Source organism: Narcine bancroftii, chromosome 4 (assembly GCF_036971445.1).
Source record: "Narcine bancroftii isolate sNarBan1 chromosome 4, sNarBan1.hap1, whole genome shotgun sequence".
NCBI lineage: Eukaryota > Metazoa > Chordata > Chondrichthyes > Torpediniformes > Narcinidae > Narcine > Narcine bancroftii.
Genome location: NC_091472.1, coordinates 163,521,372 through 163,549,203, shown reverse-complemented (window position 1 = coordinate 163,549,203; position 27,832 = coordinate 163,521,372).

The following is a 27,832-nucleotide window of genomic DNA, read 5'->3' as shown; positions in this document are numbered from 1 at the left end:
CTCCTCTGATGCTCCTCTGATGCTCCTCTGATGCTCCTCTGAGGCTCATCTGAGGCTCCTCTGAGGCTCCTCTGATGCTCCTCTGATGCTCCTCTGATGCTCCTCGGATGCTCCTATGATGCTCCTCTGATGCTCCTCTGATGCTCCTCTGATGCTCCTCTGATGCTCCTCTGATGCTCCTCTGATGCTCCTCTGATGCTCCTCTGATGCTCCTCTGATGCTCCTCTGATGCTCCTCTGATGCTCCTCTGATGCTCCTCTGAGGCTCCTCTGAGGCTCCTCTGATGCTCCTCTGATGCTCCTCTGATGCTCCTCTGATGCTCCTCTGATGCTCCTCTGATGCTCCTGTGATCCTCCTCTGATGCTCCTGTGCTGCTCCTCTGATGCTCCTCTGATGCTCATCTGATGCTCCTCTGAGGCTCCTCTGATGCTCCTCTGATGCTCCTCTGATGCTCCTGCTCCTGCTCCTGCTCCTGCTCCTGCTCCTGCTCCTGCTCCTGCTCCTGTTCCTGCTCCTGCTCCTGCTCCTGCTCCTGTTCCTGCTCCTGCTCCTGCTCCTGCTCCTGCTCCTGCTCCTGCTCCTGCTCCTGCTCCTGTTCCTGCTCCTGCTCCTGCTCCTGCACCTCTGATGCTCCTCTGATGCACCTCTGATGCTCCTCTGATGCTCCTGTGATCCTCCTCTGATGCTCCTGTGCTGCTCCTCTGATGCTCCTCTGATGCTCCTCTGATGCTCCTCAGATGCTCCTCTGATGCTCCTCTGATGCTCCTCTGATGCTCCTCTTATACTCCTCTGATGCTCCTCTGATGCTCCTCTGATGCTCCTCTGATGCTCCTCTGATGCTCCTCTGATGCTCCTCAGATGCTCCTCTGATGCTCCTCTGATGCTCCTCAGATGCTCCTCTGATGCTCCTCTGATGCTCCTCTGATGCTCCTCTGATGCTCCTCTGATGCTCCTCTGATCCTCCTCTGATGCTCCTCTGATGCTCCTCTGATGCTCCTCTGATGCTCCTCTGATGCTCCTCTGATGCTCCTCTGATGCTCCTCTGATCCTCCTCTGATGCTCCTCGGATGCTCCTCTGATGCTCCTCTGATGCTCCTCTGATGCTCCTCTGATGCTCCTCTGATGCTCCTCTGATGCTCCTCTGATCCTCCTCTGATGCTCCACTGATGCTCCTCTGATGCTCCTCTGATGCTCCTCTGATGCTCCTCTGATGCTCCTGCTCCTGCTCCTGCTCCTGCTCCTGCTCCTGCTCCTGCTCCTGCTCCTCTGATGCTCCTCTGATGCTCCTCTGATGCTCCTCTGATGCTCCTCTGATGCTCCTCTGATGCTCCTCTGATCCTCCTCTGATGCTCCACTGATGCTCCTCTGATGCTCCACTGATGCTCCTCTGATGCTCCTCTGATGCTCCTCTGATGCTCCTCTGATGCTCCTCTGATACTCCTCTGATGCTCCTCTGATGCTCCTGTGATGCTCCTCTGATGCTCCTCTGCTGCTCCTCTGATGCTCATCTGATGCTCCTCTGATTCTCCTCTGATGCTCCTCTGATGCTCCTCTGATGCTCCTCTGATCCACCTCTGATGCTCCTCTGATGCTCCTCTGATGCTCCTCTGATGCTCCTCTGATGCTCCTGTGATGCTCCTCTGATGCTCCTCTGCTGCTCCTCTGATGCTCATCTGATGCTCCTCTGATTCTCCTCTGATGCTCCTCTGATGCCCCTCTGATGCTCCTCTTATGCTCCTCTGATGCTCCTCTGATGCTCCTCTGATACTCCTCTGATGCTCCTCTGATGCTCCTCTGATGCTCCTCTGATGCTCCTCTGATGCTCCTCTGATTCTCCTCTAATGCTCCTCTGATCCTCCTCTGATGCTCCACTGATGCTCCTCTGATGCTCCACTGATGCTCCTCTGATGCTCCTCTGATGCTCCTCTGATGCTCCTCTGATGCTCCTCTGATGCTCCTCTGACGCTCCACTGATGCTCCTCTGATGCTCCTCTGATGCTCCTGCTCCTGCTCCTGCTCCTCTGATGCTCCTCTGATGACCTCTGATGCTCCTGCTCCTGCTCCTGCTCCTGCTCCTGCTCCTGCTCCTCTGATGCTCCTCTGATGCTCCTCTGATGCTCCTCTGATGCTCCTCTGATGCTCCTCTGATGCTCCTCTGATGGTCCTCTGGTGCTCCTCTGATCCTCCTCTGATCCTCCTCTGATGCTCCTCTGATGCTCCTCTGATGCTCCTCTGATGCTCCTCTGATGCTCCTCTGATCCTCCTCTGATGCTCCTCTGATGCTCCTCTGATGCTCCTCTGATGCTCCTCTGAGGCTCCTCTGAGGCTCCTCTGAGGCTCCTCTGATGCTCCTCTGATGCTCCTCTGATGCTCCTCTGATGCTCCTGTGATGCTCCTCTGATGCTCCTCTGATGCTCCTCTGATGCTCCTGTGATGCTCCTCTGATGCTCCTCTGCTGCTCCTCTGATGCTGATCTGATTCTCCTCTGATGCTCCTCTGATGCTCCTCTGATGCTCCTCTGATGCTCCTCTGATGCTCCTCTGATGCTGCTCTGATACTCCTCTGATGCTCCTCTGATGCTCCTGTGATGCTCCTCTGATGCTCCTCTGCTGCTCCTCTGATGCTCATCTGATGCTCCTCTGATTCTCCTCTGATGCTCCTCTGATGCTCCTCTGATGCTCCTCTGATCCACCTCTGATGCTCCTCTGATGCTCCTCTGATGCTCCTCTGATGCTCCTCTGATGCTCCTGTGATGCTCCTCTGATGCTCCTCTGCTGCTCCTCTGATGCTCATCTGATGCTCCTCTGATTCTCCTCTGATGCTCCTCTGATGCTCCTCTGATGCTCCTCTTATGCTCCTCTGATGCTCCTCTGATGCTCCTCTGATACTCCTCTGATGCTCCTCTGATGCTCCTCTGATGCTCCTCTGATGCTCCTCTGATGCTCCTCTGATGCTCCTCTGATGGTCCTCTGGTGCTCCTCTGATCCTCCTCTGATCCTCCTCTGATGCTCCTCTGATGCTCCTCTGCTGCTCCTCTGATGCTCATCTGATGCTCCTCTGATTCTCCTCTGATGCTCCTCTGATGCTCCTCTGATGCTCATCTGATGCTCCTCTGATTCTCCTCTGATGCTCCTCTGATGCTCCTCTGATGCTCCTCTGATCCACCTCTGATGCTCCTCTGATGCTCCTCTGATGCTCCTCTGATGCTCCTCTGATGCTCCTGTGATGCTCCTCTGATGCTCCTCTGCTGCTCCTCTGATGCTCCTCTGATGCTCCTCTTATGCTCCTCTGATGCTCCTCTGATGCTCCTCTGATACTCCTCTGATGCTCCTCTGATGCTCCTCTGATGCTCCTCTGATGCTCCTCTGATGCTCCTCTGATGCTCCTCTGATGCTCCTCTGATCCTCCACTGATGCTCCTCTGATGCTCCACTGATGCTCCTCTGATGCTCCTCTGATGCTCCTCTGATGCTCCTCTGATGCTCCTCTGATGCTCCTCTGACGCTCCACTGATGCTCCTCTGATGCTCCTCTGATGCTCCTCTGATGCTCCTCTGATGCTCCTCTGATGCTCCTCTGATACTCCTCTGATGCTCCTCTGATGCTCCTGTGATGCTCCTCTGATGCTCCTCTGCTGCTCCTCTGATGCTCATCTGATGCTCCTCTGATTCTCCTCTGATGCTCCTCTGATGCTCCTCTGATGCTCCTCTGATCCACCTCTGATGCTCCTCTGATGCTCCTCTGATGCTCCTCTGATGCTCCTCTGATGCTCCTGTGATGCTCCTCTGATGCTCCTCTGCTGCTCCTCTGATGCTCATCTGATGCTCCTCTGATTCTCCTCTGATGCTCCTCTGATGCTCCTCTGATGCTCCTCTTATGCTCCTCTGCTGCTCCTCTGATGCTCATCTGATGCTCCTCTGATGCTCCTCTGATGCTCCTCTGATGCTCCTCTGATGCTACTCTGATGCTACTCTGATGCTCCTCTGATGCTCCTCTGATGCTCCTCTGATGCTCCTCTGATGCTCCTCTGATGCTCCTCTGATGCTCCTCTGATGCTCCTCTGATCCTCCTCTGATGCTCCTCTGATGCTCCTCTGATGCTCCTCTGATGCTCCTCTGATGCTCCTCTGAAGCTCCTCTGAGGCTCCTCTGATGCTCCTCTGATGCTCCTCTGATGCTCCTCTGATGCTCCTCTGATGCTCCTCTGATGCTCCTCTGATGCTCCTCTGATCCTCCTCTGATGCTCCTCTGATGCTCCTCTGATGCTCCTCTGATCCTCCTCTGATGCTCCTCTGATGCTCCTCTGATGCTCCTCTGATGCTCCTCTGATGCTCCTCTGATGCTCCTCTGAGGCTCCTCTGAGGCTCCTCTGATTCTCTTCTGATGCTCCTCTGATGCTCCTCTGATGCTCCTCTGATGCTCCTCTGATCCTCCTCTGATGCTCCTCTGATGCTCCTCTGATGCTCCTCTGATGCTCCTCTGAGGCTCCTCTGAGGCTCCTCTGAGGCTCCTCTGAGGCTCCTCTGATGCTCCTCTGATGCTCCTCTGATGCTCCTCTGATGCTCTTCCTATGATCCTCTGATGCTCCTGCTCCTGCTCCTGCTCCTGCTCCTGCTCATGCTCCTGCTCCTGCTCCTGCTCCTGCTCCTGCTCATCTGATGCTCCTCTGATGCTCCTGCTCCTGCTCCTGCTCCTGCTCCTGCTCCTGCTCCTGCTCCTGCTCCTGCTCCTGCTCCTGCTCCTGCTCCTCTGATGCTCCTCTGATGCTCCTCTGATGCTCCACTGATGTTCCTCTGATGCTCCTCTGATGCTCCTCTGATGCTCCTCTGATGCTCCTCTGATGCTCCTCTGTTGCTCCTCTGATGCTCCCCTGATGCTCCTCTGATGCTCCTCTGATGCTCCACTGATGCTCTTCTGATGCTCCTCTGATGCTCCTCTGATGCTCCTCTGATGCTCCTCTGATGCTCCTCTGAGGCTCATCTGAGGCTCCTCTGAGGCTCCTCTGATGCTCCTCTGATGCTCCTCTGATGCTCCTCGGATGCTCCTATGATGCTCCTCTGATGCTCCTCTGATGCTCCTCTGATGCTCCTCTGATGCTCCTCTGATGCTCCTCTGATGCTCCTCTGATGCTCCTCTGATGCTCCTCTGATGCTCCTCTGATGCTCCTCTGATGCTCCTCTGATGCTCCTCTGAGGCTCCTCTGAGGCTCCTCTGATGCTCCTCTGATGCTCCTCTGATGCTCCTCTGATGCTCCTCTGATGCTCCTCTGATGCTCCTGTGATCCTCCTCTGATGCTCCTGTGCTGCTCCTCTGATGCTCCTCTGATGCTCATCTGATGCTCCTCTGAGGCTCCTCTGATGCTCCTCTGATGCTCCTCTGATGCTCCTGCTCCTGCTCCTGCTCCTGCTCCTGCTCCTGCTCCTGCTCCTGCTCCTGTTCCTGCTCCTGCTCCTGCTCCTGCTCCTGTTCCTGCTCCTGCTCCTGCTCCTGCTCCTGCTCCTGCTCCTGCTCCTGCTCCTGCTCCTGCTCCTGCTCCTGTTCCTGCTCCTGCTCCTGCTCCTGCACCTCTGATGCTCCTCTGATGCACCTCTGATGCTCCTCTGATGCTCCTGTGATCCTCCTCTGATGCTCCTGTGCTGCTCCTCTGATGCTCCTCTGATGCTCCTCTGATGCTCCTCAGATGCTCCTCTGATGCTCCTCTGATGCTCCTCTGATGCTCCTCTTATACTCCTCTGATGCTCCTCAGATGCTCCTCTGATGCTCCTCTGATGCTCCTCTGATGCTCCTCTGATGCTCCTCTGATGCACCTCTGATGCTCCTCTGATGCTCCTCTGATGCTCCTCTGATGCTCCTCAGATGCTCCTCTGATGCTCCTCTGATGCTCCTCAGATGCTCCTCTGATGCTCCTCTGATGCTCCTCTGATGCTCCTCTGATGCTCCTCTGATGCTCCTCTGATCCTCCTCTGATGCTCCTCTGATGCTCCTCTGATGCTCCTCTGATGCTCCTCTGATGCTCCTCTGATGCTCCTCTGATGCTCCTCTGATCCTCCTCTGATGCTCCTCGGATGCTCCTCTGATGCTCCTCTGATGCTCCTCTGATGCTCCTCTGATGCTCCTCTGATGCTCCTCTGATGCTCCTCTGATCCTCCTCTGATGCTCCACTGATGCTCCTCTGATGCTCCTCTGATGCTCCTCTGATGCTCCTCTGATGCTCCTGCTCCTGCTCCTGCTCCTGCTCCTGCTCCTGCTCCTGCTCCTGCTCCTCTGATGCTCCTCTGATGCTCCTCTGATGCTCCTCTGATGCTCCTCTGATGCTCCTCTGATGCTCCTCTGATCCTCCTCTGATGCTCCACTGATGCTCCTCTGATGCTCCACTGATGCTCCTCTGATGCTCCTCTGATGCTCCTCTGATGCTCCTCTGATGCTCCTCTGATACTCCTCTGATGCTCCTCTGATGCTCCTGTGATGCTCCTCTGATGCTCCTCTGCTGCTCCTCTGATGCTCATCTGATGCTCCTCTGATTCTCCTCTGATGCTCCTCTGATGCTCCTCTGATGCTCCTCTGATCCACCTCTGATGCTCCTCTGATGCTCCTCTGATGCTCCTCTGATGCTCCTCTGATGCTCCTGTGATGCTCCTCTGATGCTCCTCTGCTGCTCCTCTGATGCTCATCTGATGCTCCTCTGATTCTCCTCTGATGCTCCTCTGATGCCCCTCTGATGCTCCTCTTATGCTCCTCTGATGCTCCTCTGATGCTCCTCTGATACTCCTCTGATGCTCCTCTGATGCTCCTCTGATGCTCCTCTGATGCTCCTCTGATGCTCCTCTGATTCTCCTCTAATGCTCCTCTGATCCTCCTCTGATGCTCCACTGATGCTCCTCTGATGCTCCACTGATGCTCCTCTGATGCTCCTCTGATGCTCCTCTGATGCTCCTCTGATGCTCCTCTGATGCTCCTCTGACGCTCCACTGATGCTCCTCTGATGCTCCTCTGATGCTCCTGCTCCTGCTCCTGCTCCTCTGATGCTCCTCTGATGACCTCTGATGCTCCTGCTCCTGCTCCTGCTCCTGCTCCTGCTCCTGCTCCTCTGATGCTCCTCTGATGCTCCTCTGATGCTCCTCTGATGCTCCTCTGATGCTCCTCTGATGGTCCTCTGGTGCTCCTCTGATCCTCCTCTGATCCTCCTCTGATGCTCCTCTGATGCTCCTCTGATGCTCCTCTGATGCTCCTCTGATGCTCCTCTGATCCTCCTCTGATGCTCCTCTGATGCTCCTCTGATGCTCCTCTGATGCTCCTCTGAGGCTCCTCTGAGGCTCCTCTGAGGCTCCTCTGATGCTCCTCTGATGCTCCTCTGATGCTCCTCTGATGCTCCTGTGATGCTCCTCTGATGCTCCTCTGATGCTCCTCTGATGCTCCTGTGATGCTCCTCTGATGCTCCTCTGCTGCTCCTCTGATGCTGATCTGATTCTCCTCTGATGCTCCTCTGATGCTCCTCTGATGCTCCTCTGATGCTCCTCTGATGCTCCTCTGATGCTGCTCTGATACTCCTCTGATGCTCCTCTGATGCTCCTGTGATGCTCCTCTGATGCTCCTCTGCTGCTCCTCTGATGCTCATCTGATGCTCCTCTGATTCTCCTCTGATGCTCCTCTGATGCTCCTCTGATGCTCCTCTGATCCACCTCTGATGCTCCTCTGATGCTCCTCTGATGCTCCTCTGATGCTCCTCTGATGCTCCTGTGATGCTCCTCTGATGCTCCTCTGCTGCTCCTCTGATGCTCATCTGATGCTCCTCTGATTCTCCTCTGATGCTCCTCTGATGCTCCTCTGATGCTCCTCTGAGGCTCCTCTGATGCTCCTCTGATGCTCCTCTGATGCTCCTCTGATGCTCCTCTGATGCTCCTGTGATGCTCCTCTGATGCTCCTGTGATCCTCCTCTGATGCTCCTCTGATGCTCCTCTGATGCTCATCTGATCCTCCTCTGATGCTCCTCTGATGCTCCTCTGATGCTCCTCTGATGCTCCTCTGATGCTCCTCTGATGCTCCTCTGATGCTCTTCCTATGATCCTCTGATGCTCCTGCTCCTGCTCCTGCTCCTGCTCCTGCTCATGCTCCTGCTCCTGCTCCTGCTCCTGCTCCTGCTCATCTGATGCTCCTCTGATGCTCCTGCTCCTGCTCCTGCTCCTGCTCCTGCTCCTGCTCCTGCTCCTGCTCCTGCTCCTGCTCCTGCTCCTGCTCCTCTGATGCTCCTCTGATGCTCCTCTGATGCTCCACTGATGTTCCTCTGATGCTCCTCTGATGCTCCTCTGATGCTCCTCTGATGCTCCTCTGATGCTCCTCTGTTGCTCCTCTGATGCTCTTCCTATGATCCTCTGATGCTCCTGCTCCTGCTCCTGCTCCTGCTCCTGCTCCTGCTCCTGCTCCTGCTCCTGCTCCTGCTCCTGCTCCTGCTCCTGCTCCTGCTCCTCTGATGCTCCTCTGATGCTCCTCTGATGCTCCACTGATGTTCCTCTGATGCTCCTCTGATGCTCCTCTGATGCTCCTCTGATGCTCCTCTGATGCTCCTCTGTTGCTCCTCTGATGCTCTTCCTATGATCCTCTGATGCTCCTGCTCCTGCTCCTGCTCCTGCTCCTGCTCATGCTCCTGCTCCTGCTCCTGCTCCTGCTCCTGCTCATCTGATGCTCCTCTGATGCTCGTCTGATGCTCCTCTGATGCTCCTCTGATGCCCCTCTGATGCTCCTCTGATGCTCCTCTGATGCTCCTGTGATGCTCCTCTGATGCTCCTGTGATCCTCCTCTGATGCTCCTCTGCTGCTCCTCTGATGCTCCTCTGAGGCTCCTCTGATGCACCTCTGATGCTCCTCTGATCCTCCTCTGATGCTCGTCTGATGCTCCTCTGATGCTCTTCTGATGCTCCTCTGATGCTCCTCTGATGCTCCTCTGATGCTCCTCTGAGGCTCCTCTGATGCTCCTCTGATGCTCCTCTGATCCTCCTCTGATGCTCCTCTGATGCTCCTCTGATGCTCCTCTGATGCTCCTCTGATGCTCCTCTGAAGCTCCTCTGATGCTCCTCTGAAGCTCCTCTGATGCTCCTCTGATGCTCCTCTGATGCTCCTCTGATGCTCCTCTGATGCTCCTCTGATGCTCCTCTGATGCTCTTCCTATGATCCTCTGATGCTCCTGCTCCTGCTCCTGCTCCTGCTCCTGCTCATGCCCCTGCTCCTGCTCCTGCTCCTGCTCCTGCTCATCTGATGCTCCTCTGATGCTCCTGCTCCTGCTCCTGCTCCTGCTCCTGCTCCTGCTCCTGCTCCTGCTCCTGCTCCTGCTCCTGCTCCTGCTCCTCTGATGCTCCTCTGATGCTCCTCTGATGCTCCACTGATGTTCCTCTGATGCTCCTCTGATGCTCCTCTGATGCTCCTCTGATGCTCCTCTGATGCTCCTCTGTTGCTCCTCTGATGCTCCCCTGATGCTCCTCTGATGCTCCTCTGATGCTCCACTGATGCTCTTCTGATGCTCCTCTGATGCTCCTCTGATGCTCCTCTGATGCTCCTCTGATGCTCCTCTGAGGCTCATCTGAGGCTCCTCTGAGGCTCCTCTGATGCTCCTCTGATGCTCCTCTGATGCTCCTCGGATGCTCCTATGATGCTCCTCTGATGCTCCTCTGATGCTCCTCTGATGCTCCTCTGATGCTCCTCTGATGCTCCTCTGATGCTCCTCTGATGCTCCTCTGATGCTCCTCTGATGCTCCTCTGATGCTCCTCTGATGCTCCTCTGATGCTCCTCTGAGGCTCCTCTGAGGCTCCTCTGATGCTCCTCTGATGCTCCTCTGATGCTCCTCTGATGCTCCTCTGATGCTCCTCTGATGCTCCTGTGATCCTCCTCTGATGCTCCTGTGCTGCTCCTCTGATGCTCCTCTGATGCTCATCTGATGCTCCTCTGAGGCTCCTCTGATGCTCCTCTGATGCTCCTCTGATGCTCCTGCTCCTGCTCCTGCTCCTGCTCCTGCTCCTGCTCCTGCTCCTGCTCCTGTTCCTGCTCCTGCTCCTGCTCCTGCTCCTGTTCCTGCTCCTGCTCCTGCTCCTGCTCCTGCTCCTGCTCCTGCTCCTGCTCCTGCTCCTGCTCCTGCTCCTGTTCCTGCTCCTGCTCCTGCTCCTGCACCTCTGATGCTCCTCTGATGCACCTCTGATGCTCCTCTGATGCTCCTGTGATCCTCCTCTGATGCTCCTGTGCTGCTCCTCTGATGCTCCTCTGATGCTCCTCTGATGCTCCTCAGATGCTCCTCTGATGCTCCTCTGATGCTCCTCTGATGCTCCTCTTATACTCCTCTGATGCTCCTCTGATGCTCCTCTGATGCTCCTCTGATGCTCCTCTGATGCTCCTCTGATGCTCCTCAGATGCTCCTCTGATGCTCCTCTGATGCTCCTCAGATGCTCCTCTGATGCTCCTCTGATGCTCCTCTGATGCTCCTCTGATGCTCCTCTGATGCTCCTCTGATCCTCCTCTGATGCTCCTCTGATGCTCCTCTGATGCTCCTCTGATGCTCCTCTGATGCTCCTCTGATGCTCCTCTGATGCTCCTCTGATCCTCCTCTGATGCTCCTCGGATGCTCCTCTGATGCTCCTCTGATGCTCCTCTGATGCTCCTCTGATGCTCCTCTGATGCTCCTCTGATGCTCCTCTGATCCTCCTCTGATGCTCCACTGATGCTCCTCTGATGCTCCTCTGATGCTCCTCTGATGCTCCTCTGATGCTCCTGCTCCTGCTCCTGCTCCTGCTCCTGCTCCTGCTCCTGCTCCTGCTCCTCTGATGCTCCTCTGATGCTCCTCTGATGCTCCTCTGATGCTCCTCTGATGCTCCTCTGATGCTCCTCTGATCCTCCTCTGATGCTCCACTGATGCTCCTCTGATGCTCCACTGATGCTCCTCTGATGCTCCTCTGATGCTCCTCTGATGCTCCTCTGATGCTCCTCTGATACTCCTCTGATGCTCCTCTGATGCTCCTGTGATGCTCCTCTGATGCTCCTCTGCTGCTCCTCTGATGCTCATCTGATGCTCCTCTGATTCTCCTCTGATGCTCCTCTGATGCTCCTCTGATGCTCCTCTGATCCACCTCTGATGCTCCTCTGATGCTCCTCTGATGCTCCTCTGATGCTCCTCTGATGCTCCTGTGATGCTCCTCTGATGCTCCTCTGCTGCTCCTCTGATGCTCATCTGATGCTCCTCTGATTCTCCTCTGATGCTCCTCTGATGCCCCTCTGATGCTCCTCTTATGCTCCTCTGATGCTCCTCTGATGCTCCTCTGATACTCCTCTGATGCTCCTCTGATGCTCCTCTGATGCTCCTCTGATGCTCCTCTGATGCTCCTCTGATTCTCCTCTAATGCTCCTCTGATCCTCCTCTGATGCTCCACTGATGCTCCTCTGATGCTCCACTGATGCTCCTCTGATGCTCCTCTGATGCTCCTCTGATGCTCCTCTGATGCTCCTCTGATGCTCCTCTGACGCTCCACTGATGCTCCTCTGATGCTCCTCTGATGCTCCTGCTCCTGCTCCTGCTCCTCTGATGCTCCTCTGATGACCTCTGATGCTCCTGCTCCTGCTCCTGCTCCTGCTCCTGCTCCTGCTCCTCTGATGCTCCTCTGATGCTCCTCTGATGCTCCTCTGATGCTCCTCTGATGCTCCTCTGATGCTCCTCTGATGGTCCTCTGGTGCTCCTCTGATCCTCCTCTGATCCTCCTCTGATGCTCCTCTGATGCTCCTCTGATGCTCCTCTGATGCTCCTCTGATGCTCCTCTGATCCTCCTCTGATGCTCCTCTGATGCTCCTCTGATGCTCCTCTGATGCTCCTCTGAGGCTCCTCTGAGGCTCCTCTGAGGCTCCTCTGATGCTCCTCTGATGCTCCTCTGATGCTCCTCTGATGCTCCTGTGATGCTCCTCTGATGCTCCTCTGATGCTCCTCTGATGCTCCTGTGATGCTCCTCTGATGCTCCTCTGCTGCTCCTCTGATGCTGATCTGATTCTCCTCTGATGCTCCTCTGATGCTCCTCTGATGCTCCTCTGATGCTCCTCTGATGCTCCTCTGATGCTGCTCTGATACTCCTCTGATGCTCCTCTGATGCTCCTGTGATGCTCCTCTGATGCTCCTCTGCTGCTCCTCTGATGCTCATCTGATGCTCCTCTGATTCTCCTCTGATGCTCCTCTGATGCTCCTCTGATGCTCCTCTGATCCACCTCTGATGCTCCTCTGATGCTCCTCTGATGCTCCTCTGATGCTCCTCTGATGCTCCTGTGATGCTCCTCTGATGCTCCTCTGCTGCTCCTCTGATGCTCATCTGATGCTCCTCTGATTCTCCTCTGATGCTCCTCTGATGCTCCTCTGATGCTCCTCTTATGCTCCTCTGATGCTCCTCTGATGCTCCTCTGATACTCCTCTGATGCTCCTCTGATGCTCCTCTGATGCTCCTCTGATGCTCCTCTGATGCTCCTCTGATGCTCCTCTGATGGTCCTCTGGTGCTCCTCTGATCCTCCTCTGATCCTCCTCTGATGCTCCTCTGATGCTCCTCTGCTGCTCCTCTGATGCTCATCTGATGCTCCTCTGATTCTCCTCTGATGCTCCTCTGATGCTCCTCTGATGCTCATCTGATGCTCCTCTGATTCTCCTCTGATGCTCCTCTGATGCTCCTCTGATGCTCCTCTGATCCACCTCTGATGCTCCTCTGATGCTCCTCTGATGCTCCTCTGATGCTCCTCTGATCCTCCACTGATGCTCCTCTGATGCTCCACTGATGCTCCTCTGATGCTCCTCTGATGCTCCTCTGATGCTCCTCTGATGCTCCTCTGATGCTCCTCTGACGCTCCACTGATGCTCCTCTGATGCTCCTCTGATGCTCCTCTGATGCTCCTCTGATGCTCCTCTGATGCTCCTCTGATACTCCTCTGATGCTCCTCTGATGCTCCTGTGATGCTCCTCTGATGCTCCTCTGCTGCTCCTCTGATGCTCATCTGATGCTCCTCTGATTCTCCTCTGATGCTCCTCTGATGCTCCTCTGATGCTCCTCTGATCCACCTCTGATGCTCCTCTGATGCTCCTCTGATGCTCCTCTGATGCTCCTCTGATGCTCCTGTGATGCTCCTCTGATGCTCCTCTGCTGCTCCTCTGATGCTCATCTGATGCTCCTCTGATTCTCCTCTGATGCTCCTCTGATGCTCCTCTGATGCTCCTCTTATGCTCCTCTGCTGCTCCTCTGATGCTCATCTGATGCTCCTCTGATGCTCCTCTGATGCTCCTCTGATGCTCCTCTGATGCTACTCTGATGCTACTCTGATGCTCCTCTGATGCTCCTCTGATGCTCCTCTGATGCTCCTCTGATGCTCCTCTGATGCTCCTCTGATGCTCCTCTGATGCTCCTCTGATCCTCCTCTGATGCTCCTCTGATGCTCCTCTGATGCTCCTCTGATGCTCCTCTGATGCTCCTCTGAAGCTCCTCTGAGGCTCCTCTGATGCTCCTCTGATGCTCCTCTGATGCTCCTCTGATGCTCCTCTGATGCTCCTCTGATGCTCCTCTGATGCTCCTCTGATCCTCCTCTGATGCTCCTCTGATGCTCCTCTGATGCTCCTCTGATCCTCCTCTGATGCTCCTCTGATGCTCCTCTGATGCTCCTCTGATGCTCCTCTGATGCTCCTCTGATGCTCCTCTGAGGCTCCTCTGAGGCTCCTCTGATTCTCTTCTGATGCTCCTCTGATGCTCCTCTGATGCTCCTCTGATGCTCCTCTGATCCTCCTCTGATGCTCCTCTGATGCTCCTCTGATGCTCCTCTGATGCTCCTCTGAGGCTCCTCTGAGGCTCCTCTGAGGCTCCTCTGAGGCTCCTCTGATGCTCCTCTGATGCTCCTCTGATGCTCCTCTGATGCTCCTCTGAGGCTCCTCTGAGGCTCCTCTGAGGCTCCTCTGAGGCTCCTCTGATGCTCCTGTGATGCTCCTCTGATGCTCCTCTGCTGCTCCTCTGATGCTCCTCTGATGCTCCTCTTATGCTCCTCTGATGCTCCTCTGATGCTCCTCTGATACTCCTCTGATGCTCCTCTGATGCTCCTCTGATGCTCCTCTGATGCTCCTCTGATGCTCCTCTGATGCTCCTCTGATGCTCCTCTGATCCTCCACTGATGCTCCTCTTATGCTCCTCTGATGCTCCTCTGATGCTCCTCTGATACTCCTCTGATGCTCCTCTGATGCTCCTCTGATGCTCCTCTGATGCTCCTCTGATGCTCCTCTGATGCTCCTCTGATGCTCCTCTGATCCTCCACTGATGCTCCTCTGATGCTCCACTGATGCTCCTCTGATGCTCCTCTGATGCTCCTCTGATGCTCCTCTGATGCTCCTCTGATGCTCCTCTGACGCTCCACTGATGCTCCTCTGATGCTCCTCTGATGCTCCTCTGATGCTCCTCTGATGCTCCTCTGATGCTCCTCTGATGCTCCTCTGACGCTCCACTGATGCTCCTCTGATGCTCCTCTGATGCTCCTCTGATGCTCCTCTGATGCTCCTCTGATGCTCCTCTGATTCTCCTCTGATGCTCCTCTGATGCCCCTCTGATGCTCCTCTTATGCTCCTCTGATGCTCCTCTGATGCTCCTCTGATACTCCTCTGATGCTCCTCTGATGCTCCTCTGATGCTCCTCTGATGCTCCTCTGATGCTCCTCTGATTCTCCTCTAATGCTCCTCTGATCCTCCTCTGATGCTCCACTGATGCTCCTCTGATGCTCCACTGATGCTCCTCTGATGCTCCTCTGATGCTCCTCTGATGCTCCTCTGATGCTCCTCTGCTGCTCCTCTGATGCTCATCTGATGCTCCTCTGATTCTCCTCTGATGCTCCTCTGATGCTCCTCTGATGCTCCTCTGATCCACCTCTGATGCTCCTCTGATGCTCCTCTGATGCTCCTCTGATGCTCCTCTGATGCTCCTGTGATGCTCCTCTGATGCTCCTCTGCTGCTCCTCTGATGCTCATCTGATGCTCCTCTGATTCTCCTCTGATGCTCCTCTGATGCTCCTCTGATGCTCCTCTTATGCTCCTCTGCTGCTCCTCTGATGCTCATCTGATGCTCCTCTGATGCTCCTCTGATGCTCCTCTGATGCTCCTCTGATGCTACTCTGATGCTACTCTGATGCTCCTCTGATGCTCCTCTGATGCTCCTCTGATGCTCCTCTGATGCTCCTCTGATGCTCCTCTGATGCTCCTCTGATGCTCCTCTGATCCTCCTCTGATGCTCCTCTGATGCTCCTCTGATGCTCCTCTGATGCTCCTCTGATGCTCCTCTGAAGCTCCTCTGAGGCTCCTCTGATGCTCCTCTGATGCTCCTCTGATGCTCCTCTGATGCTCCTCTGATGCTCCTCTGATGCTCCTCTGATGCTCCTCTGATCCTCCTCTGATGCTCCTCTGATGCTCCTCTGATGCTCCTCTGATCCTCCTCTGATGCTCCTCTGATGCTCCTCTGATGCTCCTCTGATGCTCCTCTGATGCTCCTCTGATGCTCCTCTGAGGCTCCTCTGAGGCTCCTCTGATTCTCTTCTGATGCTCCTCTGATGCTCCTCTGATGCTCCTCTGATGCTCCTCTGATCCTCCTCTGATGCTCCTCTGATGCTCCTCTGATGCTCCTCTGATGCTCCTCTGAGGCTCCTCTGAGGCTCCTCTGAGGCTCCTCTGAGGCTCCTCTGATGCTCCTCTGATGCTCCTCTGATGCTCCTCTGATGCTCTTCCTATGATCCTCTGATGCTCCTGCTCCTGCTCCTGCTCCTGCTCCTGCTCATGCTCCTGCTCCTGCTCCTGCTCCTGCTCCTGCTCATCTGATGCTCCTCTGATGCTCCTGCTCCTGCTCCTGCTCCTGCTCCTGCTCCTGCTCCTGCTCCTGCTCCTGCTCCTGCTCCTGCTCCTGCTCCTCTGATGCTCCTCTGATGCTCCTCTGATGCTCCACTGATGTTCCTCTGATGCTCCTCTGATGCTCCTCTGATGCTCCTCTGATGCTCCTCTGATGCTCCTCTGTTGCTCCTCTGATGCTCCCCTGATGCTCCTCTGATGCTCCTCTGATGCTCCACTGATGCTCTTCTGATGCTCCTCTGATGCTCCTCTGATGCTCCTCTGATGCTCCTCTGATGCTCCTCTGAGGCTCATCTGAGGCTCCTCTGAGGCTCCTCTGATGCTCCTCTGATGCTCCTCTGATGCTCCTCGGATGCTCCTATGATGCTCCTCTGATGCTCCTCTGATGCTCCTCTGATGCTCCTCTGATGCTCCTCTGATGCTCCTCTGATGCTCCTCTGATGCTCCTCTGATGCTCCTCTGATGCTCCTCTGATGCTCCTCTGATGCTCCTCTGATGCTCCTCTGAGGCTCCTCTGAGGCTCCTCTGATGCTCCTCTGATGCTCCTCTGATGCTCCTCTGATGCTCCTCTGATGCTCCTCTGATGCTCCTGTGATCCTCCTCTGATGCTCCTGTGCTGCTCCTCTGATGCTCCTCTGATGCTCATCTGATGCTCCTCTGAGGCTCCTCTGATGCTCCTCTGATGCTCCTCTGATGCTCCTGCTCCTGCTCCTGCTCCTGCTCCTGCTCCTGCTCCTGCTCCTGCTCCTGTTCCTGCTCCTGCTCCTGCTCCTGCTCCTGTTCCTGCTCCTGCTCCTGCTCCTGCTCCTGCTCCTGCTCCTGCTCCTGCTCCTGCTCCTGCTCCTGCTCCTGTTCCTGCTCCTGCTCCTGCTCCTGCACCTCTGATGCTCCTCTGATGCACCTCTGATGCTCCTCTGATGCTCCTGTGATCCTCCTCTGATGCTCCTGTGCTGCTCCTCTGATGCTCCTCTGATGCTCCTCTGATGCTCCTCAGATGCTCCTCTGATGCTCCTCTGATGCTCCTCTGATGCTCCTCTTATACTCCTCTGATGCTCCTCAGATGCTCCTCTGATGCTCCTCTGATGCTCCTCTGATGCTCCTCTGATGCTCCTCTGATGCACCTCTGATGCTCCTCTGATGCTCCTCTGATGCTCCTCTGATGCTCCTCAGATGCTCCTCTGATGCTCCTCTGATGCTCCTCAGATGCTCCTCTGATGCTCCTCTGATGCTCCTCTGATGCTCCTCTGATGCTCCTCTGATGCTCCTCTGATCCTCCTCTGATGCTCCTCTGATGCTCCTCTGATGCTCCTCTGATGCTCCTCTGATGCTCCTCTGATGCTCCTCTGATGCTCCTCTGATCCTCCTCTGATGCTCCTCGGATGCTCCTCTGATGCTCCTCTGATGCTCCTCTGATGCTCCTCTGATGCTCCTCTGATGCTCCTCTGATGCTCCTCTGATCCTCCTCTGATGCTCCACTGATGCTCCTCTGATGCTCCTCTGATGCTCCTCTGATGCTCCTCTGATGCTCCTGCTCCTGCTCCTGCTCCTGCTCCTGCTCCTGCTCCTGCTCCTGCTCCTCTGATGCTCCTCTGATGCTCCTCTGATGCTCCTCTGATGCTCCTCTGATGCTCCTCTGATGCTCCTCTGATCCTCCTCTGATGCTCCACTGATGCTCCTCTGATGCTCCACTGATGCTCCTCTGATGCTCCTCTGATGCTCCTCTGATGCTCCTCTGATGCTCCTCTGATACTCCTCTGATGCTCCTCTGATGCTCCTGTGATGCTCCTCTGATGCTCCTCTGCTGCTCCTCTGATGCTCATCTGATGCTCCTCTGATTCTCCTCTGATGCTCCTCTGATGCTCCTCTGATGCTCCTCTGATCCACCTCTGATGCTCCTCTGATGCTCCTCTGATGCTCCTCTGATGCTCCTCTGATGCTCCTGTGATGCTCCTCTGATGCTCCTCTGCTGCTCCTCTGATGCTCATCTGATGCTCCTCTGATTCTCCTCTGATGCTCCTCTGATGCCCCTCTGATGCTCCTCTTATGCTCCTCTGATGCTCCTCTGATGCTCCTCTGATACTCCTCTGATGCTCCTCTGATGCTCCTCTGATGCTCCTCTGATGCTCCTCTGATGCTCCTCTGATTCTCCTCTAATGCTCCTCTGATCCTCCTCTGATGCTCCACTGATGCTCCTCTGATGCTCCACTGATGCTCCTCTGATGCTCCTCTGATGCTCCTCTGATGCTCCTCTGATGCTCCTCTGATGCTCCTCTGACGCTCCACTGATGCTCCTCTGATGCTCCTCTGATGCTCCTGCTCCTGCTCCTGCTCCTCTGATGCTCCTCTGATGACCTCTGATGCTCCTGCTCCTGCTCCTGCTCCTGCTCCTGCTCCTGCTCCTCTGATGCTCCTCTGATGCTCCTCTGATGCTCCTCTGATGCTCCTCTGATGCTCCTCTGATGGTCCTCTGGTGCTCCTCTGATCCTCCTCTGATCCTCCTCTGATGCTCCTCTGATGCTCCTCTGATGCTCCTCTGATGCTCCTCTGATGCTCCTCTGATCCTCCTCTGATGCTCCTCTGATGCTCCTCTGATGCTCCTCTGATGCTCCTCTGAGGCTCCTCTGAGGCTCCTCTGAGGCTCCTCTGATGCTCCTCTGATGCTCCTCTGATGCTCCTCTGATGCTCCTGTGATGCTCCTCTGATGCTCCTCTGATGCTCCTCTGATGCTCCTGTGATGCTCCTCTGATGCTCCTCTGCTGCTCCTCTGATGCTGATCTGATTCTCCTCTGATGCTCCTCTGATGCTCCTCTGATGCTCCTCTGATGCTCCTCTGATGCTCCTCTGATGCTGCTCTGATACTCCTCTGATGCTCCTCTGATGCTCCTGTGATGCTCCTCTGATGCTCCTCTGCTGCTCCTCTGATGCTCATCTGATGCTCCTCTGATTCTCCTCTGATGCTCCTCTGATGCTCCTCTGATGCTCCTCTGATCCACCTCTGATGCTCCTCTGATGCTCCTCTGATGCTCCTCTGATGCTCCTCTGATGCTCCTGTGATGCTCCTCTGATGCTCCTCTGCTGCTCCTCTGATGCTCATCTGATGCTCCTCTGATTCTCCTCTGATGCTCCTCTGATGCTCCTCTGATGCTCCTCTGAGGCTCCTCTGATGCTCCTCTGATGCTCCTCTGATGCTCCTCTGATGCTCCTCTGATGCTCCTGTGATGCTCCTCTGATGCTCCTGTGATCCTCCTCTGATGCTCCTCTGATGCTCCTCTGATGCTCATCTGATCCTCCTCTGATGCTCCTCTGATGCTCCTCTGATGCTCCTCTGATGCTCCTCTGATGCTCCTCTGATGCTCCTCTGATGCTCTTCCTATGATCCTCTGATGCTCCTGCTCCTGCTCCTGCTCCTGCTCCTGCTCATGCTCCTGCTCCTGCTCCTGCTCCTGCTCCTGCTCATCTGATGCTCCTCTGATGCTCCTGCTCCTGCTCCTGCTCCTGCTCCTGCTCCTGCTCCTGCTCCTGCTCCTGCTCCTGCTCATGCTCCTGCTCCTCTGATGCTCCTCTGATGCTCCTCTGATGCTCCACTGATGTTCCTCTGATGCTCCTCTGATGCTCCTCTGATGCTCCTCTGATGCTCCTCTGATGCTCCTCTGTTGCTCCTCTGATGCTCTTCCTATGATCCTCTGATGCTCCTGCTCCTGCTCCTGCTCCTGCTCCTGCTCATGCTCCTGCTCCTGCTCCTGCTCCTGCTCCTGCTCATCTGATGCTCCTCTGATGCTCGTCTGATGCTCCTCTGATGCTCCTCTGATGCCCCTCTGATGCTCCTCTGATGCTCCTCTGATGCTCCTGTGATGCTCCTCTGATGCTCCTGTGATCCTCCTCTGATGCTCCTCTGCTGCTCCTCTGATGCTCCTCTGAGGCTCCTCTGATGCACCTCTGATGCTCCTCTGATCCTCCTCTGATGCTCGTCTGATGCTCCTCTGATGCTCTTCTGATGCTCCTCTGATGCTCCTCTGATGCTCCTCTGATGCTCCTCTGAGGCTCCTCTGATGCTCCTCTGATGCTCCTCTGATCCTCCTCTGATGCTCCTCTGATGCTCCTCTGATGCTCCTCTGATGCTCCTCTGATGCTCCTCTGAAGCTCCTCTGATGCTCCTCTGAAGCTCCTCTGATGCTCCTCTGATGCTCCTCTGATGCTCCTCTGATGCTCCTCTGATGCTCCTCTGATGCTCCTCTGATGCTCTTCCTATGATCCTCTGATGCTCCTGCTCCTGCTCCTGCTCCTGCTCCTGCTCATGCTCCTGCTCCTGCTCCTGCTCCTGCTCCTGCTCATCTGATGCTCCTCTGATGCTCCTGCTCCTGCTCCTGCTCCTGCTCCTGCTCCTGCTCCTGCTCCTGCTCCTGCTCCTGCTCCTGCTCCTGCTCCTCTGATGCTCCTCTGATGCTCCTCTGATGCTCCACTGATGTTCCTCTGATGCTCCTCTGATGCTCCTCTGATGCTCCTCTGATGCTCCTCTGATGCTCCTCTGTTGCTCCTCTGATGCTCCCCTGATGCTCCTCTGATGCTCCTCTGATGCTCCACTGATGCTCTTCTGATGCTCCTCTGATGCTCCTCTGATGCTCCTCTGATGCTCCTCTGATGCTCCTCTGAGGCTCATCTGAGGCTCCTCTGAGGCTCCTCTGATGCTCCTCTGATGCTCCTCTGATGCTCCTCGGATGCTCCTATGATGCTCCTCTGATGCTCCTCTGATGCTCCTCTGATGCTCCTCTGATGCTCCTCTGATGCTCCTCTGATGCTCCTCTGATGCTCCTCTGATGCTCCTCTGATGCTCCTCTGATGCTCCTCTGATGCTCCTCTGAGGCTCCTCTGAGGCTCCTCTGATGCTCCTCTGATGCTCCTCTGATGCTCCTCTGATGCTCCTCTGATGCTCCTCTGATGCTCCTGTGATCCTCCTCTGATGCTCCTGTGCTGCTCCTCTGATGCTCCTCTGATGCTCATCTGATGCTCCTCTGAGGCTCCTCTGATGCTCCTCTGATGCTCCTCTGATGCTCCTGCTCCTGCTCCTGCTCCTGCTCCTGCTCCTGCTCCTGCTCCTGCTCCTGTTCCTGCTCCTGCTCCTGCTCCTGCTCCTGTTCCTGCTCCTGCTCCTGCTCCTGCTCCTGCTCCTGCTCCTGCTCCTGCTCCTGCTCCTGCTCCTGCTCCTGTTCCTGCTCCTGCTCCTGCTCCTGCACCTCTGATGCTCCTCTGATGCACCTCTGATGCTCCTCTGATGCTCCTGTGATCCTCCTCTGATGCTCCTGTGCTGCTCCTCTGATGCTCCTCTGATGCTCCTCTGATGCTCCTCAGATGCTCCTCTGATGCTCCTCTGATGCTCCTCTGATGCTCCTCTTATACTCCTCTGATGCTCCTCAGATGCTCCTCTGATGCTCCTCTGATGCTCCTCTGATGCTCCTCTGATGCTCCTCTGATGCACCTCTGATGCTCCTCTGATGCTCCTCTGATGCTCCTCTGATGCTCCTCAGATGCTCCTCTGATGCTCCTCTGATGCTCCTCAGATGCTCCTCTGATGCTCCTCTGATGCTCCTCTGATGCTCCTCTGATGCTCCTCTGATGCTCCTCTGATCCTCCTCTGATGCTCCTCTGATGCTCCTCTGATGCTCCTCTGATGCTCCTCTGATGCTCCTCTGATGCTCCTCTGATGCTCCTCTGATCCTCCTCTGATGCTCCTCGGATGCTCCTCTGATGCTCCTCTGATGCTCCTCTGATGCTCCTCTGATGCTCCTCTGATGCTCCTCTGATGCTCCTCTGATCCTCCTCTGATGCTCCACTGATGCTCCTCTGATGCTCCTCTGATGCTCCTCTGATGCTCCTCTGATGCTCCTGCTCCTGCTCCTGCTCCTGCTCCTGCTCCTGCTCCTGCTCCTGCTCCTGCTCCTGCTCCTCTGATGCTCCTCTGATGCTCCTCTGATGCTCCTCTGATGCTCCTCTGATGCTCCTCTGATGCTCCTCTGATCCTCCTCTGATGCTCCACTGATGCTCCTCTGATGCTCCACTGATGCTCCTCTGATGCTCCTCTGATGCTCCTCTGATGCTCCTCTGATGCTCCTCTGATACTCCTCTGATGCTCCTCTGATGCTCCTGTGATGCTCCTCTGATGCTCCTCTGCTGCTCCTCTGATGCTCATCTGATGCTCCTCTGATTCTCCTCTGATGCTCCTCTGATGCTCCTCTGATGCTCCTCTGATCCACCTCTGATGCTCCTCTGATGCTCCTCTGATGCTCCTCTGATGCTCCTCTGATGCTCCTGTGATGCTCCTCTGATGCTCCTCTGCTGCTCCTCTGATGCTCATCTGATGCTCCTCTGATTCTCCTCTGATGCTCCTCTGATGCCCCTCTGATGCTCCTCTTATGCTCCTCTGATGCTCCTCTGATGCTCCTCTGATACTCCTCTGATGCTCCTCTGATGCTCCTCTGATGCTCCTCTGATGCTCCTCTGATGCTCCTCTGATTCTCCTCTAATGCTCCTCTGATCCTCCTCTGATGCTCCACTGATGCTCCTCTGATGCTCCACTGATGCTCCTCTGATGCTCCTCTGATGCTCCTCTGATGCTCCTCTGATGCTCCTCTGATGCTCCTCTGACGCTCCACTGATGCTCCTCTGATGCTCCTCTGATGCTCCTGCTCCTGCTCCTGCTCCTCTGATGCTCCTCTGATGACCTCTGATGCTCCTGCTCCTGCTCCTGCTCCTGCTCCTGCTCCTGCTCCTCTGATGCTCCTCTGATGCTCCTCTGATGCTCCTCTGATGCTCCTCTGATGCTCCTCTGATGCTCCTCTGATGGTCCTCTGGTGCTCCTCTGATCCTCCTCTGATCCTCCTCTGATGCTCCTCTGATGCTCCTCTGATGCTCCTCTGATGCTCCTCTGATGCTCCTCTGATCCTCCTCTGATGCTCCTCTGATGCTCCTCTGATGCTCCTCTGATGCTCCTCTGAGGCTCCTCTGAGGCTCCTCTGAGGCTCCTCTGATGCTCCTCTGATGCTCCTCTGATGCTCCTCTGATGCTCCTGTGATGCTCCTCTGATGCTCCTCTGATGCTCCTCTGATGCTCCTGTGATGCTCCTCTGATGCTCCTCTGCTGCTCCTCTGATGCTGATCTGATTCTCCTCTGATGCTCCTCTGATGCTCCTCTGATGCTCCTCTGATGCTCCTCTGATGCTCCTCTGATGCTGCTCTGATACTCCTCTGATGCTCCTCTGATGCTCCTGTGATGCTCCTCTGATGCTCCTCTGCTGCTCCTCTGATGCTCATCTGATGCTCCTCTGATTCACCTCTGATGCTCCTCTGATGCTCCTCTGATGCTCCTCTGATCCACCTCTGATGCTCCTCTGATGCTCCTCTGATGCTCCTCTGATGCTCCTCTGATGCTCCTGTGATGCTCCTCTGATGCTCCTCTGCTGCTCCTCTGATGCTCATCTGATGCTCCTCTGATTCTCCTCTGATGCTCCTCTGATGCTCCTCTGATGCTCCTCTTATGCTCCTCTGATGCTCCTCTGATGCTCCTCTGATACTCCTCTGATGCTCCTCTGATGCTCCTCTGATGCTCCTCTGATGCTCCTCTGATGCTCCTCTGATGCTCCTCTGATGGTCCTCTGGTGCTCCTCTGATCCTCCTCTGATCCTCCTCTGATGCTCCTCTGATGCTCCTCTGCTGCTCCTCTGATGCTCATCTGATGCTCCTCTGATTCTCCTCTGATGCTCCTCTGATGCTCCTCTGATGCTCATCTGATGCTCCTCTGATTCTCCTCTGATGCTCCTCTGATGCTCCTCTGATGCTCCTCTGATCCACCTCTGATGCTCCTCTGATGCTCCTCTGATGCTCCTCTGATGCTCCTCTGATGCTCCTGTGATGCTCCTCTGATGCTCCTCTGCTGCTCCTCTGATGCTCCTCTGATGCTCCTCTTATGCTCCTCTGATGCTCCTCTGATGCTCCTCTGATACTCCTCTGATGCTCCTCTGATGCTCCTCTGATGCTCCTCTGATGCTCCTCTGATGCTCCTCTGATGCTCCTCTGATGCTCCTCTGATCCTCCACTGATGCTCCTCTGATGCTCCACTGATGCTCCTCTGATGCTCCTCTGATGCTCCTCTGATGCTCCTCTGATGCTCCTCTGATGCTCCTCTGACGCTCCACTGATGCTCCTCTGATGCTCCTCTGATGCTCCTCTGATGCTCCTCTGATGCTCCTCTGATGCTCCTCTGATACTCCTCTGATGCTCCTCTGATGCTCCTGTGATGCTCCTCTGATGCTCCTCTGCTGCTCCTCTGATGCTCATCTGATGCTCCTCTGATTCTCCTCTGATGCTCCTCTGATGCTCCTCTGATGCTCCTCTGATCCACCTCTGATGCTCCTCTGATGCTCCTCTGATGCTCCTCTGATGCTCCTCTGATGCTCCTGTGATGCTCCTCTGATGCTCCTCTGCTGCTCCTCTGATGCTCATCTGATGCTCCTCTGATTCTCCTCTGATGCTCCTCTGATGCTCCTCTGATGCTCCTCTTATGCTCCTCTGCTGCTCCTCTGATGCTCATCTGATGCTCCTCTGATGCTCCTCTGATGCTCCTCTGATGCTCCTCTGATGCTACTCTGATGCTACTCTGATGCTCCTCTGATGCTCCTCTGATGCTCCTCTGATGCTCCTCTGATGCTCCTCTGATGCTCCTCTGATGCTCCTCTGATGCTCCTCTGATCCTCCTCTGATGCTCCTCTGATGCTCCTCTGATGCTCCTCTGATGCTCCTCTGATGCTCCTCTGAAGCTCCTCTGAGGCTCCTCTGATGCTCCTCTGATGCTCCTCTGATGCTCCTCTGATGCTCCTCTGATGCTCCTCTGATGCTCCTCTGATGCTCCTCTGATCCTCCTCTGATGCTCCTCTGATGCTCCTCTGATGCTCCTCTGATCCTCCTCTGATGCTCCTCTGATGCTCCTCTGATGCTCCTCTGATGCTCCTCTGATGCTCCTCTGATGCTCCTCTGAGGCTCCTCTGAGGCTCCTCTGATTCTCTTCTGATGCTCCTCTGATGCTCCTCTGATGCTCCTCTGATGCTCCTCTGATCCTCCTCTGATGCTCCTCTGATGCTCCTCTGATGCTCCTCTGATGCTCCTCTGAGGCTCCTCTGAGGCTCCTCTGAGGCTCCTCTGAGGCTCCTCTGATGCTCCTCTGATGCTCCTCTGATGCTCCTCTGATGCTCTTCCTATGATCCTCTGATGCTCCTGCTCCTGCTCCTGCTCCTGCTCCTGCTCATGCTCCTGCTCCTGCTCCTGCTCCTGCTCCTGCTCATCTGATGCTCCTCTGATGCTCCTGCTCCTGCTCCTGCTCCTGCTCCTGCTCCTGCTCCTGCTCCTGCTCCTGCTCCTGCTCCTGCTCCTGCTCCTCTGATGCTCCTCTGATGCTCCTCTGATGCTCCACTGATGTTCCTCTGATGCTCCTCTGATGCTCCTCTGATGCTCCTCTGATGCTCCTCTGATGCTCCTCTGTTGCTCCTCTGATGCTCCCCTGATGCTCCTCTGATGCTCCTCTGATGCTCCACTGATGCTCTTCTGATGCTCCTCTGATGCTCCTCTGATGCTCCTCTGATGCTCCTCTGATGCTCCTCTGAGGCTCATCTGAGGCTCCTCTGAGGCTCCTCTGATGCTCCTCTGATGCTCCTCTGATGCTCCTCGGATGCTCCTATGATGCTCCTCTGATGCTCCTCTGATGCTCCTCTGATGCTCCTCTGATGCTCCTCTGATGCTCCTCTGATGCTCCTCTGATGCTCCTCTGATGCTCCTCTGATGCTCCTCTGATGCTCCTCTGATGCTCCTCTGATGCTCCTCTGAGGCTCCTCTGAGGCTCCTCTGATGCTCCTCTGATGCTCCTCTGATGCTCCTCTGATGCTCCTCTGATGCTCCTCTGATGCTCCTGTGATCCTCCTCTGATGCTCCTGTGCTGCTCCTCTGATGCTCCTCTGATGCTCATCTGATGCTCCTCTGAGGCTCCTCTGATGCTCCTCTGATGCTCCTCTGATGCTCCTGCTCCTGCTCCTGCTCCTGCTCCTGCTCCTGCTCCTGCTCCTGCTCCTGTTCCTGCTCCTGCTCCTGCTCCTGCTCCTGTTCCTGCTCCTGCTCCTGCTCCTGCTCCTGCTCCTGCTCCTGCTCCTGCTCCTGCTCCTGCTCCTGCTCCTGTTCCTGCTCCTGCTCCTGCTCCTGCACCTCTGATGCTCCTCTGATGCACCTCTGATGCTCCTCTGATGCTCCTGTGATCCTCCTCTGATGCTCCTGTGCTGCTCCTCTGATGCTCCTCTGATGCTCCTCTGATGCTCCTCAGATGCTCCTCTGATGCTCCTCTGATGCTCCTCTGATGCTCCTCTTATACTCCTCTGATGCTCCTCAGATGCTCCTCTGATGCTCCTCTGATGCTCCTCTGATGCTCCTCTGATGCTCCTCTGATGCACCTCTGATGCTCCTCTGATGCTCCTCTGATGCTCCTCTGATGCTCCTCAGATGCTCCTCTGATGCTCCTCTGATGCTCCTCAGATGCTCCTCTGATGCTCCTCTGATGCTCCTCTGATGCTCCTCTGATGCTCCTCTGATGCTCCTCTGATCCTCCTCTGATGCTCCTCTGATGCTCCTCTGATGCTCCTCTGATGCTCCTCTGATGCTCCTCTGATGCTCCTCTGATCCTCCTCTGATGCTCCTCGGATGCTCCTCTGATGCTCCTCTGATGCTCCTCTGATGCTCCTCTGATGCTCCTCTGATGCTCCTCTGATGCTCCTCTGATCCTCCTCTGATGCTCCACTGATGCTCCTCTGATGCTCCTCTGATGCTCCTCTGATGCTCCTCTGATGCTCCTGCTCCTGCTCCTGCTCCTGCTCCTGCTCCTGCTCCTGCTCCTGCTCCTCTGATGCTCCTCTGATGCTCCTCTGATGCTCCTCTGATGCTCCTCTGATGCTCCTCTGATGCTCCTCTGATCCTCCTCTGATGCTCCACTGATGCTCCTCTGATGCTCCACTGATTCTCCTCTGATGCTCCTCTGATGCTCCTCTGATGCTCCTCTGATACTCCTCTGATGCTCCTCTGATGCTCCTGTGATGCTCCTCTGATGCTCCTCTGCTGCTCCTCTGATGCTCATCTGATGCTCCTCTGATTCTCCTCTGATGCTCCTCTGATGCTCCTCTGATGCTCCTCTGATCCACCTCTGATGCTCCTCTGATGCTCCTCTGATGCTCCTCTGATGCTCCTCTGATGCTCCTGTGATGCTCCTCTGATGCTCCTCTGCTGCTCCTCTGATGCTCATCTGATGCTCCTCTGATTCTCCTCTGATGCTCCTCTGATGCCCCTCTGATGCTCCTCTTATGCTCCTCTGATGCTCCTCTGATGCTCCTCTGATACTCCTCTGATGCTCCTCTGATGCTCCTCTGATGCTCCTCTGATGCTCCTCTGATGCTCCTCTGATTCTCCTCTAATGCTCCTCTGATCCTCCTCTGATGCTCCACTGATGCTCCTCTGATGCTCCACTGATGCTCCTCTGATGCTCCTCTGATGCTCCTCTGATGCTCCTCTGATGCTCCTCTGATGCTCCTCTGACGCTCCACTGATGCTCCTCTGATGCTCCTCTGATGCTCCTGCTCCTGCTCCTGCTCCTCTGATGCTCCTCTGATGACCTCTGATGCTCCTGCTCCTGCTCCTGCTCCTGCTCCTGCTCCTGCTCCTCTGATGCTCCTCTGATGCTCCTCTGATGCTCCTCTGATGCTCCTCTGATGCTCCTCTGATGGTCCTCTGGTGCTCCTCTGATCCTCCTCTGATCCTCCTCTGATGCTCCTCTGATGCTCCTCTGATGCTCCTCTGATGCTCCTCTGATGCTCCTCTGATCCTCCTCTGATGCTCCTCTGATGCTCCTCTGATGCTCCTCTGATGCTCCTCTGAGGCTCCTCTGAGGCTCCT